This window comes from Protopterus annectens, chromosome 13.part0, assembly GCF_019279795.1.
Source record: "Protopterus annectens isolate FY-2018-M chromosome 13.part0, PAN1.0, whole genome shotgun sequence".
Classification (NCBI taxonomy): domain Eukaryota; kingdom Metazoa; phylum Chordata; order Ceratodontiformes; family Protopteridae; genus Protopterus; species Protopterus annectens.
In genome coordinates, this window is record NC_056747.1 from 1032730173 (window position 1) to 1032749754 (window position 19582).

Sequence of the window (19582 nt, forward strand, 5' to 3'; positions counted from 1 at the left end):
CTTGTGGATTGCTCAGTCGCTGGTTTACTGTTTGGAATGTGCCTAACACAAAATAGGACTTGAAAATGTGGTATGAGTGACTTGATTTTGGGAACGGCATACCTTCAAAGAAATATTCATTTTTCATATAATTACACTGTTATTCCTACCTAAACAAAGTGTTTTGTTTTAAAGATAACATTCCCTGTGTGATTCTGCATACATTTATGCTTTACATTACCCATGGGAAAGAAAGCAGTATTATCGCAAAAATCTGGTTGCGATAATACATAAGTACCGAATATCTTTCTAGCAAACGTTCTCCTTTTCTCATTGTAACTGCATCTACCTTTGTAGCTAGCCCAGGCCCTGATGTAAAAAAAGATACAGTACCACAATTTTAGTTTATCAGTGATTATGTCTATATAGGAATCCTCAAGCAATACTCTTTCAGAGTCTGTAGCAGAGTAAGTTGGATAGCTCATAAGACCAAGTATAACTGTTCAAATAACACAGAAGAAAAAATGAATAACTGAAATACCTGACTGACTGAATGTCTTAGTTTCACTGAAGTATCTATCCCATGTAAATTAAAAAAAGGCAGGAGGGGAGGCTTTAAAATTCCTCCAGTCTGTCTCTACTGTGGAGTAACTCCAGCTGTGAATACACAATTCTTTCTTCAGTATCAGCCTTTGGAGCAGTTTGATTTTCTCTCTTCAATTTATTGCTTTCTGACAAATATGGGTAAAGAGAGGAAAGGAAGAAGTGGCTTTGCTAAAATTATTTTTTCTTTGACATCATGTGTTTCTCATTAACCTCTTGACACCTTAATTCCATGTATCAGAAGAGTATACTGTTTATGTATAGCTTTGAAGCCTGTTCCATGCCAGGGTGTGGTCATCATTCCTTTTTCCTGAGCGAAAGTGAATAATAAAGCAGATATCAAATAGATGAGAGGTCCTTGTTTTTTCTTCTATGAAAAATAAGTCTCAGAAAGCATGGCTTGTCACATACTGATACATTTGGGGTGAGATGAGAAAATCAGCAAGCAAAGGATGGTAGTTTTCCTGGAATTATATGGAGCCTGAAAGGAGAGATAAGAAACTCAGCAAGCAAAGGAGAGTAGCATTCCTGGAATAGAATTCATCCACAAGTCTTGGCTGGTACCTTCATGATGTGGACTCTGTTTTTTACAAAATGCCACCAAGATAGCACTGATATATAGGCTGTATTTTACATAGTATATATCACAGAGACAAGTGGGTTAGAATATAAAAAAGACAGCTGGGCGCATAAGTCCCAGGATAAAAAAGTGCCCAGTCCTGGTAGGTGCACTGGTGCCTGGTCTGGAAAAAATGTCAGTGTAGAATCCTCAAGGCATGTAAAAATTCTTTCAATGGGATGAGGCCAGGCTCAGTGGGTGGATGGCTTCCACTACTGTAGAAAGAAATAGTAGTCTATAACAACTACCAAAACTGTCAAGCCAAAAAAAGAGCCATAAAGATAACAGAGGATAAGAAAGAAATTATGTTTGTTACTATTATGCAAGAAGCCCAGAATTTCCAGTCAGAAGCTATACAAAAAGATTAAAAGAGAAATTAGAGGAAAGAAAAATATTTGCACAAGAAAAACTGTCAGAAGCTTCAAATGCAACTTTGTGTTCACTAATACAACAGATTCATGAAAAAAAAACATTATATAGACCAAGAAGCCTTGGGCCATTTGTAAAAAAAAAGACAACTGAGGAAGTGCAAAAACACAAAGAACAAAATCTAGAGATTTTTGAAAGGTATAAAAAGAAACATGAATGTGGGAAAGAAAGAAAGCTCTTATAAGGTGCAATATTTATGCAAAGGAGAAAGCCAAACTAATCAAAACAAGAAAGCAGCTCCAAAGATAAATGCAGGCAAAGGCACACAGATGTGGAACATTTCACAAGAAAAAATTAGATCAGAAAGGGGGAATGTAGAACAGAAGATTAGTGAAGCAGAAGTTAAATGATTACAATATGAAGTTAGGGAATACCTACAAAGTGAAGGATTTAGTGTAGAAAGTTTAACAGAAGTTACATCACAACATGATGGAACAACAGATCCCCAAAGTAAGAAGAAACAGGAGAAGTGACATCTGAAGAAGAAATATGGACATGGGACAGAAAAAGAGATTTAGTATGGTGCAATATTAATGCAAAGGAGAAAGCAAAATTAATCAATACAAAAAGGTAGCCTCAACGATATTTGAAGAGAAATACAGGCAAAGGCGCATGGATATTGAACATTTTACAATATAAAAAATATGAAAACAAAAAGGAAGGTATAAACAAGGATTAGTAATGGAGACGTTAAAGAAATAGAAACTGAAGTAATGGATTACATGTGAAGTGAAGGATTTAGTGTAAAAAATCCAACTCTGGTAACATCACATCATGATAGAACAATGAGTCCCCATATTAAGGAGAAACCAGTGGAACAGGAAGCATTTGATCAATTGCCATATGAAGATACTTTGGAGCCTTTAGTAGGAAACCAATACAAAAGTTCAGCTGGAGTTGCACAGCAAGGGAAGGAGCAGGGAATAGTGACAATTCTGACTCAACCAATGTTGTGGAGTGATAGGCCAGTGAATTCCCATATAAAAGAGTTACTCATGAAGATGAAGAGAACATGTTACAGGAAGATGTTCGAGAACTTTGTGCAGAATGCCTGCAGGAAATGGAGAGCAAAGAATGTGCCCTTAGTTTAGAAGAAAATGATCTAAGGGAAGAGTTGCTTGATTTAATACAGATGGACAGACATATTAATATCAATGAAAGAAGTAGATTACAGAAAGTCAATAAGACCCAAAAATGTTAAAAGTTTGATAAAATGAACAGAGTAATCAAGACTGTTCACAGAAATTTGTGTGCTATAGCAGAAGTAAATCAGAGATATTACTGTGCAGTTAAATTGACAAAAAGTTAGTCTTACCACAAAACACAGAGCAATAAGGGAAAGGAAGAGAAGAAACCAAATGCCATCAGGAAAGTATCAAATACAGAAAACTATAAAGCAATTAAGACAAGAAATGTCACTGTTAGAAGAATACAGAACAGGGAATACATCAACAAAAATACTTAGATAGATATGATAAAAGGAATGTGCAGTATCAGAACAGAGCAAATAATTAAATAAATTAGCACAGCAGAAAAACTTAGAAGATATGCAGATATATTAAAAGAAAGTACAAAATAAGCAATCACTGGTGACCCAAAAAGTTTCACAAAGAATTAGGAAACAAGGCAAAAGGAATAGAAATACCACCAAAAAAAGAAGAAATAAACACATTTTGGAAAAATAACTATGAAGACCCTGTGGAACATAACAAAGATGCTGAATTGATAGAAGAAGTAAAAGAAACAGTAATAAGTTAAAATGTGCAGGATATGAAATGGGAAGAAGTAACAGCCAGAGAAACTGAAACAAAATTAAGAAAGCTCCTAACTGGAAAACTCCAGGCCCAAATGCAGTACTTAATTTCTGGCTACAAGTACTAACATCTTTACATGAAGATGTAGCCCTGAGTAAGAACTATCTATATGCGCATCCAAAACAGACACCAACCTGGTTAACAACAGGAAAAATGATACTCCTCCTTAAGAGTGAATGTACAAGCTATCCTACAGGCTATAGACCAATAATTTGCCTTCTGACAATGTATAAACTATATACTGGAATTGATGCCAATAGAGTTTATAGTCATTAGAAGAAAATTCAGTCATGGCAATTTGACAGCTTTCCACATTCATGGATAAAGGAGTGCTTACAGATGTATAAGATATACCCTACATTGATCGATTATATTACAGTGACCATGAAATAGTGGCAAACCACTCTGCAGCTAAGCCATGGTAAAGGACAAATTATTATATCAGGAATAAAAATTCAAATGGGGATATTCCAGAGTGACTCTGTCACTGCTGCTCTTTTGTCTTGCCCTTAACCCAGTAAACTGTTTACTTATTAGGTTAGATCACGGTTACAATTTGGCTCCCAGAAAACAACAAAGATTAAAGACTTTGCATTTTCTTTTTGTGGATGATTTAAAACTGTATAATTCATCAGATGAGGAACTGAAAGCACAGCTGCAAATGGTCAAAATGTTCTTAGATGATATAAGAATGTCATTTGGTCTTGATAAATGTGCAAAGAAAACTTTAAAGCAGGAAAACTGCAGCACCAAGAAAATATCAGTCTGGAACAAGAATGTGATAGAAAGGAACTTGAGTAGGAGGGTGTATAAATATTTGGTGAATTGATGAAGGATCAACAGTAAAGCATGAATACATGTGAATAAAACTTAGTAAGGAATGTTTTAGAAGACTAAAATTAAGACTGGAAGCAGCTCTGACATCTAAGAACAAAGGCCAAGCTATAAACCAATTTGCTCTTCCTGTTCTAACATAGTTTTGGGGTGACTGACTAGCCGTAAAAGGTATAAGATCAGTCAGACATGAAAAAATGCTTAAGACTTATCAAATGATTTATAAAAATCAGTGTATATCAAGATTATATATTCCCCATTCTGAAGGAATTATGGGCCTCCTCAAAACTGATTACATATATTGTTCTACAGTTGTAGGACTACATACATATATACTGACCTAATAATATGTAAACATAGTTAAAATTTTAAAACATGAAGAGAACACATCTAAGATGACTTCCACGCTTAGTTTAGCAGAAGCATATCAGTGACAAGCAGGAATGGAAATTAAACCAGAACTAGACAAAAATCAAGCAGCAACTGGATGTGCCAAAAAAAGAAAGAATATCAGGTGAAGGATCAGATGAGCAGGCAAGAAATGTGGAAAAGGCATAAATATAATTGCCAAGTACAGAAAGCTCCTGGAACAGCCTCATGTTGATCAGGATCTGATGCAGGATGGTTAAGGAGAGGTGAATTTAAACCAAAAGACAAAAGGTTAATATTGGTAGCCCAGGACTGTGAACTACATACACATTGATTTACAAAGTCCTTTGAACATGTTGGAGAAACAGACAAATGCAGCTTTTGTAAAACAAAATAGCAGACGGTCTGTATACTGAAAGCATTACAATATTGAAGTAGCTGAGAAGCATTGGAAACTTAAGCTGCTATGCATTATAGAAAATGATGTTGTTTATATTAGATGGGATCACTCATTACCAACAATTCAAAAATAGATGCAAGAAAACCAGATATAGTGGTTCATGAAAAGGAGACAAAAGTAGCATTGATTATTGAAATTGCTACACCCATTGATTACAGTGGCTTACATACAGAGAGGCACAAAGTTATAAAATACCTGGATTTGCAGGCAGAAATGAGGGCAATGTGGAAGGATATTCAAACATTTCCAATAGTAGTAGGAGCAACTCTATGAACTGAAGAAGTCAGTTCTGGGCAAATTGTTGGTGCTGCGAACAGCACTTTTGGCTAACATCAAAGCCTGAAACAATACTGATTTCATGAACTTTAATCATACTTTGACTTAGGAATGGGGTCCATTTCTGTCATGGTATTAGAAATCCAAAAGAATTGGAAAATTAAACTGGGTGAATACCTCTCAACTGTCCAGATTTTTACAGAATGTCCAGATTTTTCACTCATATTTTTAGTCTGTTCCTCATAAAATTTGTGGTTTTCTGGCAAATCACTGGTATGATCTGAGGACTGAAGTCACTATATAATGACATATATTTTAGTTTCAGACTTCAGATCCTTCACAAAATGTATGTTAACATAAACCCTGTTACTCTAGCAACTTTCTAAGTTTATAAGAGCAATATTTTTAAATCTGTCCCTATTTTTGGGCCTTTACCCCCCCCCCCTTTTTGTCAGGCTTTGTCCAGATTTCTTGCACTAAGAGGTTGAGAGGTATGAATACATTATATAACAGGAGAATATCAAGATTAATATACAGGAAACAATTGAAGACAGAATTAATAAATATACAGTAATAACGGCATTATGAAGCAATACACAATAGTATATCGAATGGTAATATTAACAATAGCAAATATAGTAATAAAATAATGTTAATAATGAGTATCACCGTTAGCAGTATTATTTTTCCTTTTAATCAAATAATTTTTTTCTGCATTTTCCCCATTTATTGACTGTACAGATCCATAGAGGTATATCTGCATTCAATATAAAAACACGAAGGAAGAGAAAAGTTACTATATACTCCTTTAGGCACTTGGCTATTTTATATTACACTACACTTCACTTTTTTACAGATTCTCTGCTTGCTGTTCCTCTTCTAGAGTAGGTAGAAGTGTTTTGTGTTCACAGAAAGGTCACAGCTGATTAATGTGAAATTCATACTAAACATCTAAGCTGCACATTTATTTTTCCATAGTGGTGTTTTTCAAGTGTTCTTTTTTAGACAGCTGAAAATAATCAATGTTTTTCCCTTTTTAGGCACAAGTGGGCATTTAAAATTTTAACTGGAACATTCAGACTCTCCTAGATCTTATCAAGTGCAAAGCTCAGATATGCAAACTTTCTGTAGATTTAGAAGACCCTTATCTAAAACACCAATTCAGTGTTACTAGCCTAAATGGGACTTGAACAGTCTTTCTCTAAAATCATCTCAGAAGCAATAAGCTTGGTTGCCTGAATGTATTTCATCTGACTTCTAAATAAATGGATGCATAACCATATAAAATATTTCTGACACCTACTAGCAAGATCATTGACTGTTTTAAAGTATGCTATAGCTGGGAGCTTGATCTGAAAGCAGTTAATGTACACTGACTGTATATAGCTGAGGGTCCCTATTACATTATTGAAAATTCAGTTCAGCGAGCAGCATTTTCAGTGCACTTACATCGAACATGCTCTTCATCAAACTGTTCATAGTGAGACTGCGGTACAGTGAAGATCGGAAAATTTGCCCTTTCCTTGCTATAGTGCAATCTCGGAGTTGGTATATATAATTAGCAGGGGGGGTGGGATGCAGCCCCCCACAAGAGTGAAATTCGATGAACGGTATTTTCGAAGAAATGCCATTCGCTCAAGAGAGTTTTTGATGATGTAATATAGACCCATAGCTGAAAAATATATAAATGTTGTTGTAATTCTTTTCAACGTATTAATCACGACTCACATAGTATAATGACAATTTATAGGTATTGTATCAAACTTGTATGCAGACTATAAATAAAGAATGTTTATATAGCTCATCTAAAGTAAAAAAGACATTGCAAGCATAGTATATTAAAAGTAAAATTGTCAAAACTGCAATGAAACCAAAACACTAAACCAAACAAAAAACTGCCAGCCAAATTCAATAAAGCCTACATGTTCCATTTACACAATGTGCATGGTGCAGCAAGACATGCATGAGGTAGCAGACTGTTTTGGATTAAGTAAGCTCAGAGCTGTGCAAGCAAGGAAAACACTGTGCCATGCTAATTACAGCATAAGCAACTGAACTGTATGCTAATCAACCAATCCAAGATGGAGGAGCTATTCAACAAGCTATAAGGCAATGGTGTAGACTCAGTGCTGGTTTTCCATGTGAATTTCAAAACCTATTGGAATACAACCATGGAAAGGAGTCTACACAAAAACAATGTTAGGAGCTTCTGTTACTTTAATTTATATATATATATATATATATATATATATATATATATATATATATAAAAACAGGCCAAAGTCTGTGCTGCTGCTGCTAACAGACCAAGGCTAAGAAGGAGAAGAGTTTTCAGACCCTGGTTAACTTATCACAGTCTAGATGACATAGAAATTGTAGAGCACTGCAGGATGGATACAGACACACTACAGGAACTCTGCAACCTCTGTCATCCTCAACTCAGAACCAGGGCAAACCAAGGGGAACACATCCCAGTAGAGACAAAGGTATGTGTAGCACTTAGAATTTTAGCTACAGTTACCTTTCCCAGACCAACAGGGGACATGGTGGGTGTGTCACAGGCATCGGCATCCAGGATCCTCCATCAATTCCTGAATGCTATGCTCCAACATACCAGTGATGACATGTATTTTCTCCATACTCCTGAGGACAGGACCAGAAATATGCATGAGTTCTACCCTGTAGCACACTACCCTAAAGTACTGTGTGCCATAGATTGCACACATAAAGAAATGAATGCACCATCCGGGGAACAGGGAAAGGGCTTCCATTCTACTAACTTCCAAGTCATGTGTAATGTTAACAGAATCATCTTAAACATGTGTGCTGGCAACCCAGGCAGTAATACAACTCACATATCTGGCACACCTCCCAGCTGTATCAGATATTCACTAGGGGGATATCCCACAGGGTCATTTACTGCAGGATTCAGTTTATGCACTGGAACCATGGCTGATGATGCCCATCAGAAATGTACACACACACCCACTGAAGAACACCATAATGAGGCACGTGCTCAAACCAGAAATATCATAGAGTGTGTGTTTGGGCTGCTGAAGTTGAGGTTCCAGTGCCTAGATACATCTGGGGAGCCCTGCTGTACAATCTATGTACATGTACTGAAATATTCATCATCTGTGCCATGCTACAAAACATCATCCTGAGAAAGCATCTTCAGCAGGATCAACAAGGGGAAGGGGCACACATCCCACCACCAATGGCAAGGCCATCACAACCACATGCAGATGAGGAGTCAGAGGGGGAACCAGCAGCTGCTGTGGGTATAGGCAGATGTAGGCATGCTTAATATGCCCTTGCATTGGCTAAGAGACAACACATAGCACACTCACTCACCACCTAAGGAGCTAAAACCTTCCTCCTACACAGATACATATAGTAGCATTGATGCCTGGCATGCTCACATCCTTTATCTACCCATGTAAATGCTGTTTACTGCTGGCATCAGACAGAGTCAGCCTTGAAATAAAACTGTTGCAACTGCTGGATTTACAAGGTAAGCATTGAACCTGGAGTGCATTGTGCAATAATATGAATGACTAGCATATCCTTGCATGTTGGTTACTTGGAAGGGTAAGCAAGTAAAAGGTCAGTGATTTGTACAGAAATTATCTTAACATGTGACAACAGAGATTTATGTGACTTATATGTGTCCATTAGTAAATAGTAAGACTCAGGCATCAAAAATTCACACAGTCATACCTCTCAAAAGTAAGGATGGTCACAGAATGTCCTCAGTTTAAAACCATACATTTGTACTGGAAAATCATTAAAGAGAGAAGTTAGATTAATGAGACACATTTCAGTTTGAGACTTCACAACCCTCACAAGATCATTAACAATACTGTTGCAAAAAAAGTTTGATGCTATCAACTGTCTAACTTCCTAAGACCAATATAAGTCAAAGGTACAATTACCAATTCAAAATCACAAATGCAAATATACTAAGCACTAAGTTAGCTATGAACCCTGAGCATCAGACACAAAGTTTATGTATCTCTGAATCCAAAGATAGAAAACAGGAAACTGGCACAGTTATCATCATTTGCACAAGGTGTTGTGTGTGTATGTGGGGGGGGGCTAGGAAGCCTAGGCTGACACAAAAGGTGAGTGAGTATGTATGAGTAAGAAATAATAGCAGGCAGACATTCTTATAAAGTATTGAATAACCAGTGAGACAAAATGTGTTGTAAGCTTCATGACTGAACCATACAACTGTAGTGAGTGTGTCTGTATGGGTCCTCCAGGTGAAACTGGTGTGTGAGTATCTGCATGAACACAGCCAAGCCCTGTGCTAGCTCTACATCTTGGTACATCAGACAGGTGTGAGCCATGCATGGTAGAGGTGGCAGTTCATCACTGTCGTACCCAACCATGAGAACTGGCTTTCTCAGGAGTTGGACTGTCATGTCCACACCCACAGTCAGAGGCACTGCTATTAACTGAACATAACTGATGTCCGCTGGACAAGCTCCCCTCATGAGGATGCCCAGGACTACGACCACATGGCCTGCCACATTTGGGGTGGACAGCTCAACCACTGATGGAGCAGAGGAAGCACTGTCACTATGGGAACGTGATTGGGCATGGTCATGTTAGCTAATAGCAGATTATGTGGCTGACCCATGCCCATGAGTATGCCATCCCCCTCCCAGCAGACATTCCATCATAGACACTGCCTGTTCCAACATGTCATTCATCAGATATGTTGAATCGGCAACATGGTGGAAGCAGTCACACATGTCAGCCTGTGCCACATCTGCAACCCTAAGTATTTCTCTGGAAGACCTATGGGAACATGCCTGTGCTCCATGATGGCCCTAAACATACACTGAGTGGCATGAGAAGAGACACCTGGATCAGGTGGAGGATAAACAGCAGGCCTCCTCCAAGCACCTCAAACAACCCTCTTGCATGGCACCTTGGCCATATTTTGGCTATGGCCACAGTCAACAGGCACTGAAGCCACATTAACCACACTTACCTGATCGACTGTCTCACCCTCCACCTGTCCAATATCTGAGGGCTCACTGAAAAGGGTAGGCATAGGTCTACTGGTTGTGTCTGATGGAATTACAGGGGATGGCTGTATGTCAACCTTGGTATCAGATTCAACCTCTGCACCCCTGACTGAGCCTCTGTTTGGTCACCATCATAATCACAGTCTGCAAATACTCTGACATCAGGTGGTAGAAGTCCCACACTTCCACTGTCAGGATCAATTGTGATAATAAAGGAAAAATTAATACCTACAGTAGTATAGTCCAGTATATGCTAACAAACCAGCAGTGGTTCCACTATTACAGACAGTACAGCAATACACACAACAGTCCTGACACCAACATCACAAACTAAATATTTCTTTGAACTGCTCATTAGTACTCACATAAAAACGTTTGGCTTACCATGTGCAGATGATAGTATGCTCCCTATGCTGGACGGTCCTGGAAGAAGTTAAGCAAAAGGTAAGGACAACATCAATAACACAGGGGATAAAACCTTTTGCCCTTTATATGTCCATTAACTATACTTTCAACAAGAATTTGAATGACAAGTCCAACCTAAGTCTAAAGTGCAATCAATCAGAATGTGTTGTTAACATACCTATCAACTGTACTGAATTCCTTGGTATTTACCATTTTGGGGGTTGAAATAATAGGGTGCCACAAATTCCCGAGTGGCCCCTTTAAATCCCAATTTTTTTTTATTTTTATGTACATGATGACATCATCACGCATCACAGCAACGCCATACGTGTTGATATTAGTGCTGCGAGACACTGCCTGCGAGCGGGAGAATTCAGAATTCTGGGGAAGGGAAATGTAAATTTAAAAAAATGCTTTACAAATTCCTTGTTCTATGTATCAAAAGTAAAAGTGTAACTCTGGAGAAGAGTAGAAGTTTTTTAAATGATACTCTACTGCATTCAAAAACTTTACAGAAAAAGGTTGCAGCTTTTGTTGACAACATTTATCAGTGTAAATATTCTCAAAAGCAAAGATCGACATCTTTAGAATTTTGTATCATGTTTAGTTTGATCATTGTGGTTTCTATGAAATGCATTGCATGCTAAACTAACAATGTTAGAAAAGCCCTTTACATTTTTGCAGGTGGCAAAGCCATTATAAACTGCAAGCCAGAGATAGTAGTTAAAATAATGGAGGATACTTGACCCAGTGTTATGTAGGTACAGTGTCTCCTAAATGTGAACCTTGATGGAGAGTTGGAGGAATAGTCATAGCATCTGTATGTGCCTGTTTCTGGGGTAAGTGTCACAGCCACTCAGCCAGGGCAGGACTGTAAACAGCTGTTTGGGTTGCCAACTTCTCTATTTGATAGGTGACTGGCTTGTGAAGAATGGGGTGGGGAAGTGAGTATATTTTTGAGATGGGCCATTGCCCTACTTTTTGAACTTAACCAAATGTCTCTTTATTGGCTAATCAGAGAAATGAGGGGGATATATTACTTCAGTGAAAGTCCACAAGGTTTGATTGACATTATGTTCTTAATTTTCCAGCCTGGCCTGATATAGTGTACAAACCTTTAAATATTGTTGAAATATAGATCCCTGTGACACTTAGTTATAGACATCTTGTACTTCAAAAATTCATATTATACAACGACCCCCCCATTAATATTTTAAAATGTGCACGCTGATTGGTCAGTGTGCACGTTGTAAATCAGAGTTATACTAATGGAAAAAGGTCCAGTCGCCCGGACTTTTTCCATTAGTATAACTCTTTTTTTAAAGCAACGGAGAACACAAGATCTCCGTTGCTTTTTACACACTGTCTCGCTATGTTAAATGAGTTTAACATAGCAAGACAGCTTTAAAAAAGTAATGGAGATCTTTCTATCTCCGTTGCCTTTTTAAAGGTGTCTCGCTATGTTAAATGGGTTTAACATAGCGAGACAGCTTTAAAAAAAAAACAAAGGAGATTCTCTGTTGCTTTTTTTAAAGCTGTCTCGCTAGTTTGTAAAAAGCAAAGGAGATCTTGCTTTCTTCGTTGCTTTTGCCCACAGCTCTGATGTACTGCGTAAGCTTAGGCATGCGCAGTACATCAGAACTGCAGCAGAATACCAGACAGCTGCAGAAGGGCAGCAAGGAGGCATTATACAATGACATTATTTAAGAAAAGTAATTATTTTTTTTCTTAAATAATGTCATTGTATAATAGCAATAACCCACTTCTGGGTGTGATTAATGTTGGATTTACCCACGGCTGTCTTTGTTTGGCCACTCGGGCTTCACCCTCGTGACCAAACCACACAAACCGTTGGTCCATCCAGCATTACTCACACCCAGGAGTGGGTTATTGCTATATTATACAATGACCCCCCCATTAATATTCTAAAATGTGCACGCTGATTGGTCAGTGTGCACGTTGTAAATCAGAGTTATACTAATGGAAAAAGGTCCAGTCGCCCGGACTTTTTCCATTAGTATAACTCTTTTTTTAAAGTAACGGAGAACGCAAGATCTCCGTTTCTTTTTACACACTGTCTCGCTATGTTAAACGAGTTTAACATAGCGAGACAGCTTTAAAAAAAAGTAATGGAGATCTTCCTATCTCCGTTGCTTTTTTTAAAGGTGTCTCTATGTTAAATGGATTTAATATAGCGACACAGCTTTAAAAAAGCAAAGGAGATTCTCCATTGCTTTTTTTAAAGCTGTCTCGCTATGTTAAACTCCTTTAACATAGTGAGACAGTTTGTAAAAAGCAATGGAGATCTTGCTTTCTCTGTTGATTTTGCCCACAGCTCTGATGTACCGCATAAGCTTAGGCATGCACACTACATCATAACTGCCGCAGAATACCAGACAGCTGTGGATGGGCAGCAAGGAGGCATTATACAATGCTTTGCCCTCGTGACCAAACCACACCAACAGTGGGTAAATTCAGCATTACCCACACCCAGGCATGGGTTATTGCTATATTAATCCATATTCACTTTTTCTGTCAGCCTTCTGACCTGTCATTGTTGCAGTTTATTCTGAATTTTGGTGGGGTACAAGGGTTGACTGTTGTGCATCTAAGTAATGAGGAAGTGTGCACATCTGGATACTGTTGTATTTGTGCTGACCTTACGGCTGATCGTATGAATTCTGCATTGCTTGAAAATCTGCTTATTGAGGGAAAATTATTCTGTTGTTCAGAGTAAGGATTGTAGTTTTTATGGTCTGTATTTAAAAAGCTGTTTAATGTTATGGGTGTTAGGGCATCTTCTAAAAATGCATCCCTTCTTTCACTCTTGGAAGCTGTTGAGCTTTTTATTGCGCATTTTTTTGGTCGATGGACACAGTCTCGAAATGACTGGAATCAGTGTTCCTTGTTTCACCTTTATCACTTTCTGCTCTTCATGACATGTATGTTTTACCTTTGCTGGCCACTTTTGTGTCTATAAAAACACCAAAATGGAGGTTTTAAGCTAAACTTAATCTTCATTACATTTTGTACATTAAATGTAGGCATTTTATGCTTCTCATTTTTAGACCACAGATTCAAGAAAGTTTAGACCCTTTTCTTAAAATCAGTATGACAGTGCTGTTGGAGGTGTAATTTCATGTGTCATGGTTAGCTTCATATAGAAAGCTGCACATGTCCTAGAGGAACTCTGTTACTGCAAAAATACACACTAGAGGTCTGGACCTCACAAGCTCATTTTTAAGCAATTACAACTGATCTAACACCTTTACGGATAGCCTTCAAGGGTTACAAAACACTCAAAACAAACTCTTTTTGTATATTAGAATGCTACAATCAAAAGCTAACAATTGCAGCAATGATACTTAATTTGAATACCTGTTTTCCCATGTTTTTTATTGGCTCTATCTAATAGATGTTAGTTTTGGTATTCTGGCGTATATGAAGACTTTGAGCATTTTGTTTACTGTTAGAGACTAATTTACTGTGGTAGTAGATTGTTTAGAATGTTGCTAGCTATGTAGATGGGTTGGAAAACTGCAGATAACAGTGCTGGCAAGCATATATCATGTATGTTCCCTTTATACCTCTCAATGTCCTAACACAAGAAATCTGGATAAACCCTTAAATAATGGGGAGCAAAGACCCAAAAACAGGGACAGATTTTAAATATTGTTCTTATAAACTTAGAATGTTACTATCAGTTAATTTTATTTTTATAAAAGAAAATTGCATTTTAGTTTTATGCAAGTTCAAAGTTTGATACAAGCTCAAATGTTATTTAAATAAAATACTAGTGTTTTGGTTATATTTTGTGTTTGATATGTTGTCTCTTCAATTTGCATTTTGAATGTTGGTCTCCCACAATTCCATTGGGGTTGGGTTACATAATTATGTATGTACATTTTATGTTAATCAGCGTCATGATGTTTGGCCCATTGTACCTACTTTTCATGGGCCTTTGTCCAGATTTTTGATGTTTGCAGGTTCAGGGGTATGGTTGTTAACTGTAGCAATCTACAATCCTCACCAACCAATTTCTTGTTAAACAGAACTAACATATTGATGTAAATATTCTACTATACAAGAGTATTTAACAACTGAGATACATAAGCCTACCTGGAAACTCCTCCTGGGACATACTTGCTGTCCCTGAAACCAGTAGCACCAATGTCAAGGACATGTTGTTCTGCACTTTCCTTGGAGCTATCTGGAACCCTAACAGTGGACAGGAACTCTTCATTTGCTGTTAGTGGTGGCTGTGTAGCAGCCCCCCTCCTGGTACCCAACTGATCACGGGCCACTGCAGAAGGGATAGTAATAGGTAAAGTTATGAAACTGCAATGATGATATGAAACTTGACAATTATCTTTGGCATTTGTACTGCTATAACTGGTCACATTTTGTCCATTGGTCAATTCTGAAATGCTCAAACCTTGACTTTGGGTAGATCAAAGGGATGACTTGGCACATATTTTGTTGGGACTTATACACTGTTAAAAGTAATTTGTACAAGGTGGAACTGAAACCTATGTAAAAGAGAATGCAAACATTTCAGCACGGGTATTTATTCCTCATTGCCACATTAGAAGTTTTGGTCAGCCATGGTCATTAAAGATATACAGCTTAAAGAGTGACTGGTGCTATACTTCAATGAGCCCTCTATGTGTTTAACATTAAAAGGTCTTTGCTCATGCATTCTCAGATGTGATGCAGGACTAATGTCTGGCAATATATTGGAAATGGATAGACTTGCATGACTTTAGTAATACAGCTTGGCGCTATGATACATACTTCAAAATACATTCTGTTTTACAGTCATAATTGGGTTATTAGAGGGATCTAGAAGATTGTCAGTAAACTGTTGTGCCCATGAGAAATATGAAACTGACTTTGCATTACATAATCATCACTGTCATGCTAAAGCAGTTACACACACATAATCAACTGGGAGTTCATATGTCAGTCATTAATGAGCTATGACACCTACAAAAGAGTGTATGCAAATAGTAATCATACCTTTATGTCAATTTGCCTGCTATACATAGCTAATGTTATGTAGTATTACCTTTATAATCAAAGTTTTGTGAGTAATGACTGTGGGGCAGTCTGCTGGACTTGAACCCTTCCTTACTTGTGTTCTGACCATAAACTTTTTGCACTTACACTTGGTGCCAAGGGCAAGGAAGGCAGCAGGTCTATTTTTCACACTCAGCCGTGGTGGTGACTAAGCTGCAGTGGTGCAGCGGTAGGGTTGTTGCCTCACAGCAAGAGGTTCTCCCATTCGAATCTCAGCTGGAGCGCCTTCTGTGTGGAGTCTGCATGTCCCCGCAGTTGAGTGGCATTCGAAAAACATGCATGAATGGGCGTGCCTTCGTTGAAGGTTGGGCATTGGGCTGGCACCTCGGCACCATAAAAATCGACTGCCAATCATTAGAGGACCAGAGTTCCGCTGTGGCGACCCCTAACCGGGAAAAGCCGAAAGAAAACAAGTACTTTCAAGAGTGCTGATGGCCGCACATTACCACCAGTGGTGGCTGGTGACTTCAAATCAAAGGGGGGCTGCAGGAGACAGCTGAATGGGTGGGATTAATGGGAAGGGGTGTGGCCAACCAGCAAGGGGTGGAGCTATGCTCAAAACTACAACAACTAAGACTTTAATTAAATACGCTGCCCTGGGTGCCAAACCGTCCAATCAAGACAAAATGAAGTGGAAAATAAAAAAATATATTTCAATGCATTGGCTACATGACAGCTTACTTAATATCTAGATGGAAAGAAAAAGGTTGTGAGGCATGAAAAAATAAATTACTTTTTAAATATATTATTGGAATGCCAGTTGAAATCAAGTATAAAAAACAAGTAGCAGTCAAGCAGCAGTCAACTCAAACCACTTCTCCTTGCACTGCAGTTCTAATTATAATTTATATTCAGCTTTATAAACGTACCAAGTAACATGCTGAAAGTAGCAATCAATGTGATACCCCACTTGTAAAAATGTTTCTTAGCCAAAAAAGACCTGCTGCCTGACAACAACTATCTACTTATTTCATGGGAAAAACATGATCAAAGTGAAAAAATGAACAGCAAACAAGAAACAAGCTCAAGATAAATTGCTTAAAGGATTACTGCACAGGTTATGGACCACACATGGTAGATTGGCATTCTGTTTAGTTTACAGGTAAAGCCTGCAAAGATGACTGCAAGTCTCCAACAAATGTAATGAGCTTCTGAAAATACTGTAATCCTATCCTTTATTACAAATGCTGTCATATGCATTTGAATCCCTAAGGCTTATACATTATCTAGTTATATAAATATTCTCTGCATGGCAACAACAAAAAGGCTTTCAATGTTGATAATTCTTTAACAGTATGCTTATTAAAGGTTACTTGCATCTTAAAATCTCAGATAAGCTTACCTGATGGTCATTAAATCATTGCTACTTAAACACAGAGCAACAGGCACTCCAACAGCATTTTCTGAATAATAAGTATCATAAATCAACTGTATACAAATATGACAAAAAAAACAGAACATTCTGCAAAATCAAGGACAGATGAAAAGCCACTGTAGTACTTGTGTCTACCTTGGATGGGGGTATACTTTGCACACTTACACTGCATAACTGCTCTTTGCCTTGCTTGGACACATCCAGAGTCACTACATGGGGAGTGGGGTACAACAAGTATGTCACAATTTGGAATGTCTCTGGCTGACAGTGATGGCCCTGACACATTTGTCATACCTCTCAACCTCAGAGCAAGAAATCTGGAAAAAGCCATAAATAGAAGGGGGACAAAGCCCCAAAAACAAGGACACTTTTTAAATATTGCTCTTATAAATTTAGAAAGATAATAGAATAGTAGGTTTTGCATTAGTATGAATTTTCTGAAGGGTATGAAATCTAAAACTCAAATGTTTGTCATTATTTTCTAACTTCTGTCTTTAATGATATTTACCATTACTTTGCCAGAAAACCAAAATTTTATGAAAATACAGAACAAAAAATGATGCAAAAATATAAAACAGACACACAATACAGCAGGGAACCTATCAAAAAAGGGACACATTTTACTATTAGTACTGTTAAGTTGAGCAGCTGACAAAATAAGAGAATCTACATGCATTTCTAAAATAAAAGTAATCTGTAACTCTGATCATTACAATTATTTATTAATTGTAAACCCTCCACATTTCTTCCATTGCCATTTCCAGAGAGATTATTAGGGGGAGAGCAACATTTTGAGCCAAAATCTGGGAGAGATGAGAGGTTTGGATATACCTAATTCTATAAAGAGATTTATTTGCACATACCTCTCAACCTCTTAATGCAGGAAATCTGGACAAGGCCAAATATATTGGGGGAACAAACAAACAGTACTAAAAATTGCTCTTGTATAAACTTAGAATAACAGGTCTTGCTTTAGCATGCATTTTTCTGAAGGGTATGAAGTCTGAAACCCAATGTCTGTCATTATTAAGCGACTTCATTCCTAAATGATTTGCCAGAAAACCACAAATTCTGTGAGGAACAAACCAAAAATAAGAAGCAAAAATCTAGTCATTCTGCAAAAATCTGGACAGCTGAGACATATAGCTCAGCCGGGAGAATTGTGCAGCAGAAATTCTACATGACGGACTTAGTTCCCTAGGTGTGGACAATAAGTACCCCCCCACACACACAAAAAAAAAAAAAACAAAGCTCTAAGAGAAGTGATTGCTTCAATCTGGCTTCATCACTTTCAGTAGCATTCAGACTCAATCAGTGAAAATATTCAGTAACAAAAAAAGTTTGTGCTTGTCTTGTAGACAGTTGATTTAACTGGTTCCTAATCGAACACATCCGACCTAGAACTGGGAGGGGGTTTACCTGAGCTGATCAGATAATAAACACCTTCCTGATTGTATTATATTATATTCCTTGTATAATACAGTACAGTTGCTAGACGGAGTTTTAAATTTATTGTTTTGAACATTTTTCCAGTAAACAATGAAGCAAAATGCATGCACCAATAATGACAAAACTGTCCAATTTAGAACATTGCCATCATAAAAGTCTACTCAAACTTCTATAATCCACCAGCATCAGTATATATGCACAATCTCTGCAGAAGTAAAAGTCATCTAGATAATTCCACATTAAAGAGATCTGTAACTAATGAAGAGGTTGCTGCTAGCAAACAACTTTATATTTCATTGTTTCATCTACAAATAAAGTGTCTGTTGCCCTTGAGGAATACATTACCTATGTTACATTAAAAAATGATAAGCTAGTAATATTGCAATAGGGAATGGATGGCAAACTGATAACAGGTTCATAGTTACTAGGTTTCTCCGTCAGAAAGGACATTCTCAGGACTGCAGCATCCACCCCTTTAAAATTACAACACAGGACAGTATCAGCAATGCATGTAAATACTGTGAAAGTAGAACCCACAGCCTTCTGCATCAAAAGCAAGTATTCAACCTGTTATGCTATTAAGAATGCAAGCAGGCTCAGCATAAGCAGCACTAAACTTCTCTTCCCCTGAAGCTCTCAGCTCCTTGAAAAATATATTTGAAACTCAACTGTATCTCTCAACTTTCCAGCACAAGAAATCTGGAAAAAGCCAGAATTTATTGGGGGGTACAAAAGCCCAAAATCCAGGGACACATTTTAAACATTGCTTGTGTAATCTTGGAAAGTTGCTAGAATGCAATGTTTTGTTACCACCATGCATTTCACTGCCAATTCTTGAACCCAGGAGACTGC